This window comes from Cupressus sempervirens, chromosome 3 (genome assembly GCF_028749045.1).
Source record: "Cupressus sempervirens isolate cs-2001-9-10 chromosome 3, ASM2874904v1, whole genome shotgun sequence".
Taxonomy (NCBI): domain Eukaryota; kingdom Viridiplantae; phylum Streptophyta; class Pinopsida; order Cupressales; family Cupressaceae; genus Cupressus; species Cupressus sempervirens.
In genome coordinates, this window is record NC_143120.1 from 111,126,579 (window position 1) to 111,132,578 (window position 6,000).

The window sequence follows — 6,000 nt, forward strand, 5'->3', positions numbered from 1 at the left end:
ATGATCGATGGTAGATTGCCTTATTCTAAAGCCAATTCACCCCGTTGCCCTTTTACCCCTTTTTCATTCAATTGCTGATTTTGCATTCTTCATGCTTACAAAAAGGTTTTCAAGAGAAAGATATACTAGATAGTAAAATAGAAAGAAGGATTATTGATATGCCCATTTTTTGTGGAGAGGGACTATCACATTAGGTGTCCTACCACAAAGTAGCTTTGAGTGACATTAAATTTTTTTATGATGCGAGGAGCATGACCTCAATTCCTCATTTAAAAAAATTATTTCATAGCCCATCAATACCACTCTAGATAGTGCAATAGATAGAAGGATTACTAATGTCCATTTTTGTGGAGAGGGATTATCACATTAAATGTCCTACCATGAAGTAACTTTTAGTAACATCAAATATTTTTTTTGATGTGAGGAGCTTGACTGCAATTTCCCATTTTGAAAATTTATCTTGCAACTCCATCAATATCTTGAGCTTAGTACTTGCAAGGTTCTTTATATGTTGTATGATATTTAGAAGAGCTTGATTGACACATTGATTTTGGAGTTTTCTTTGTAGTGTCATTTCGTAGAGAGATTCATATATTTTAGAGAGATTCATATATATTGTCATTAGCAAACAAAACACTTTATTCTTTGAACAAAAAAGGAAATTGAAGGTAAATCATTGTGGAGGATTAGCTGGACACCTTGATACTGACAAGATAATGAGTGTGGTAAGTGAGAATTACGTTTGGCCTTAGATTCATAAAGATGCGAGGAAGTTTGTTCAGAGTTGTAGAATTTGTCAAGTTGCTAAGGAAAGTAGTCAGAATGTGGGATTGTATACACTTTTGACAATGCCTATCAGACACTGGGAGGATATTAGTATGGTCTTGGGTTGCCTAAGACACTTAAAGGTAATAATTTTATATTTGTGGTAGGGGATAGGTTTTCCAAAATGCCACATTTCTTTCTTTGTGAAGAGATTATAGATGTAGTACATGTAGCTGATTTGTTTTTTAGAGAAGTTGTAAGATTCCATGAGTTACCTAGAAGCATAGTTTCACATAGAGATAGTAAGTTTGTTGGCTAGTTTTTGAGGACACTTTGGAAGAATATGAATATTTATTTGAAGCTTAGTTCTATATTTCATCCATGGACATGTGGTCAAATAGTAGTAGTAAGCCAAAGTTTAGGGAACTTGTTAAGGTGTTTGGTTAGAAAGAAGCTTGGTAATTGGAATTTAGTCCTAGCAAAAGTAGAGTTTATAAATAACAATTCAGTGAATAAGAGTACAAGGAAGACACCATTTGGGATAGCCACAAGCATGAATCTTATAGGAGCAATAAAGTTAAGAGATAACATGCACGAGACCAAGAGGAGTGCAAAAGGAGAGGAATTTGCAGAGGTTTTGAAGTTATTGGATGAATAAGTCATATTTAGAGAAAATGAGTCAAAAATATAAGGTAAGAGCATATGAGAAGCAAATACATAAGGAGTTTGAGGTACGAGATAAGTGATGATATATTTGAAGAAGGATAGGATTTTTGTTGGAACATATAACTAGGTGAAGATGAGGAAGGTTGGACCTTATAAAGTCTCAAGGAAATTTGTTTTAGTTAATGCATATGACTTGAAGTTACTAAAGGACATGGATGTACAACCTATATGTTACAAATAGACAATACTGAGAGGTGGGGGGGTTATCGATATTGCAACACTTATACACCAACTAATTATTTCCAAACTTAACCACAAGCAATCACGAATGAATAAACTAAAAAATAAAGTACACAACAATAAGAAACTAATAATACCATGATTGTTTTTGAGGAAACCTTAGCCACGAAAAATCGCAATGGAGATGGTACCCACAATAATGCACTAATCTAAAAGTTCTCTGTTACGAAATTTGACCCTACTAGGAGTTTGTTACATACATATAGTACACGAGTCTGTTACATGTCTGCTTGTGCTTTTCTGACTTGTTCTGAAGTTGTGACAAATGGAGTGTTACATTGTGTACCACCATCCATCATTATAAATGAAGGCTTGCTTGCATTGGTCATAGATCTAACTTTTGATTGTGTGATAACATCATCTTTTTCCTTTTGTTTCTTCTCCTTATCTTGTTCATCTTCATTAATCTGCTCAACCTCATTAGTAGCCTTTGTCATTTTATCTTGTATTTCTTCATTGCTAGTCACATTATCCATGAAAGTGTCTTGATCTTGTTCTTTATCTTTAGGAGTTGTATCAAGAGTAATAGGTACATCTTATACAAAGAAATTTGGCTGCTTGACTATTCTATAAAATTGGTTAACTTCTTTTTCTTCTTCCTGTGGTAGTACTGATTGTTCTTTGATTTATATGCCAACTAGTTTGTGAGATGTTTCATTGACATGTTCTAACCTTATACCTGGTTCATCCAAGACTTTTGCAATAGCCTTCTCTTTCACATTGGCAACTTCCTCATATAGGCCAGCCATGACTTTGACTAATCTCATCTTTGTTCTCATTTTGGGCCTTGCTATCTCCAAATTTTTCTTCATTTCATCAATTGTAATTAATGTGTAAAGCTCACATAATATTTTCTCTTTGATTCTTTGGTCTTCTTCTAGTGCAATTTTCCTTCTTACATCTAGTTTATCATAAATGAGACACGGAATGTTGTCGTTTATTTATAAAGAAGCCTGGTAATTGGAATTTAGTCCTAGCAAAAGTAGAGTTTACATATAACAATTCAATGAATAAGAGTACAAGGAATAACAGTTCGGTGAATAAAGTACAAGGAAGACACCATTTGGGATAGCCACAAGCATGAATCTTATAGGAGCAATAAAGTTAAGACATAAATAACATGCACGAGACCAAGAGGAGAGCAAAAGGAGAGGAATTTGCAGAGGTTTTGAAGTTATTGGATAAATAAGTCACATCTAGAGAAAATGAGTCAAAAATATAAGGTAAGAGTATATGAGAAGCAAATACATAAGGAATTTGAGGTACGAGATAAGTGATGATATTTGAAGAAGGATAGGATTTTTGTTGGAACATATAACTAGGTGAAGATGAGGAAGGTCGGACCTTGTAAAATCTCGAGGAAATTTGTTTTAGTTAATGCATATGACTTGAAGTTACCAAAGGACATGGATGTACAACCTATATGTTACAAATAGACAATACTGAGAGGTGGGGGGGTTATCGATATTGCAACACTTATACACCAACTAATTATTTCCAAACTTAACCACAAGCAATCATGAATGAATAAGCTAAAAAATAAAGTACACAACAATAAGAAACTCATAATACTAGGATTTGTTTTTGAGGAAACCTTAGCTATGAAAAATTGCAATGGGGATGGTACCCACAATAATGCACTAATCTAAAAGTTCTTTGTTACGAGATTTGACCCTGCTAGGAGTTTGTTACATACATATAGTACATGAGTCATTGTTGGAGGACTAGACCTTCTTAGAGGGGTCAACCCTATTAGGAGTTGTCTTACAAAGGAGCTCATTGCTCTTACAAACATATAGATCTATACAAGAGATAGTAGACACATTACCAAAATGACTAAACTAATATTTGCCATGTTTGATTAGTCCTTTGTGTATCTTGCATTTGATTATGCTCATGCAACGACATATGACATCTAACCATAAAAATGACATACTAGCATCATACATAAGGTCACATAACATGCACATACACACGATATTTTGCATCATCAAATTGCATGTATTATATACATTTCTAATTATTCTATCCAGTGGTCCTTGGTGATGAGACGTGTATACACTCGCCCATAACTTATTATCAAAACTTGCTAAGGGTTAACATCTAGGATGCCATCCTTATATTGCCAAGTAATTGAATTGATAGGGCAATTCAATTCCTAAGGCTGAAATGCCTGATCTTTACCTCTTATCTCAAACTCTATGATGTAGACTTGTCTTCTCATTAACAAACCAAAATGTATGCTAATTTTCATTAACTCTGGTGAATATATATGCATCATATATGGACTTCATACTATCATTATCCAAAATTGTGGCCATTAATACTTCTTTAGTGAGGCTCTCTAATTAAAACAATTCGACTGTTGACAGTTTTCTTGAATTGCACTTAGGTAATTTTCATATCAACCCAAAAACCAAAATTGTGTATTAGTCCAAGCAACCTTTCTGTCTAATAGTATTACCATAAATGACAACATCCATGCTTTCATACTTGCCTACATGTCAACAATCTCTCCCCTTTGGCATTGATAGCAACACTTAGCGAAAAATTGACTAATTGTGAAAACATCAAAACCTCAAAAACTTTCCTTATAAAAAAACTTAAACAAAATTTGTTTAGAAAACCATCCATATACCTAGACATGTTGTACTCTCCCTTACTCTCCTTATCATCTATATACTTATATTTTTCATTGATATAACTCCCCCTTTGACATTGATGACAAATGCAAGATTGTCATACACTATGTACATGCCAAAACCTAATGCTCCATAATCTTTATAGAAAGCTTAGAACTTCAACACAATTTATCGTCAAGGTGGCAAATTCTATTTCCTATACAATTTTTATACTCTCTGCAATATGAATTATACCACATATTGCATATGCTGCAATCTTTTCTCCATGAAGATTAGTTGGCTTGAAATCTTCATAAGTCTTCTTCGAAGACTACAATAATTCCAACTGCTTCTGCATTATGTCTAGTTTGGGTGTTAGTAGACTTTGCAATAAGGTAAATCTACTCAGCATTCTATCTCTTTCCTTTTGAAGTACACTTATGACATAAAAAATTTCACTAACAAACTTATCAATTTTTTGTAACATTTTGCTCTGTCTTTGAAAATTCTTTTGCTAACTTCTCAAACTTCTCTTCCTCTTCCTTGATGCTTTTGTCAATATCCTCAACATGTTTAACAAAATTTGTACAAACAATGTACAATTGCTTACCCTTTTTCATACATTCCCTTATATCCTTGATATTCTCTTTAATAAGTTTAACATCATTTTGAATAAATTGATTTGCAATAAAATCATGCTTTGCCTTAGCCTTAGTAGATTCCACAAGTGAAGTGTAATGGGCATTAAAGTCATTGTTTACAGTTGTCAGATTTTTAACTACATTATTACCTTCAAAAGATCTTTGAGTAGGCACGGTTTTATGTAATGTATCTAGTGCTCGACTCAATAATGTTGCATGCTTTTTCTGACTTTTTCTCATATTTCTCTTTATCTTTAACAAATGCCACAAGTGATATTTTCATGAATGCACCTTCATCAAAGTCTTCTTTGTCCATGCTCAAGATGTCATGAATTATGTTACTAAACAACAATGATTGGAATGATGAAGTAGGAGTAGCTAAAATGGTCCTTTGATGGCCCTACGATGTCAGCTTGTGCTTTTTTGACTTGTTCTAAAGTTGTGACAAATGGAGTGTCACATTGTGTACCACCATCCATCATTATAAATGAAGGCTTGCTTGCATTGATCATAGATCTAACTTTTGACTCTGTGATAACATCATCTTTTTCATTTTGTTTCTTCTCCTTATCTTGTTCATCTTCATTAATCTGCTCGACCTCATTAGTAGCCTTTGTCATTTTATCTTGTATTTCTTCACTGCTAGTCACATTATCCATGAAAGTGTCTTGATCTTGTTCTTTATCTTTAGGAGTTGTATCAAGAGTAATAGGTACATCTTATACAAAGAAATTTGGTTGCTTGACTATTCTATAAAATTGGTCAACTTCTTCTGCTTCTTCCTGTGGTAGTAATGATTGTTCTTTGATTTATATGCCAACTAGTCTGTGAGATGTTTCACTGACATGTTTTGACCTTATACCTGGTTCATCCAAGACTTCTGCAATAGCCTTCTCTTTCACATTGGCGACTTCCTCATATAGGCCGGTCATGACTTTGACTAATCTCATCTTTGTTCTCGTTTTGGGCCTTGCTATCTCCAAATTTTTCTTCATTTCATCAATTGT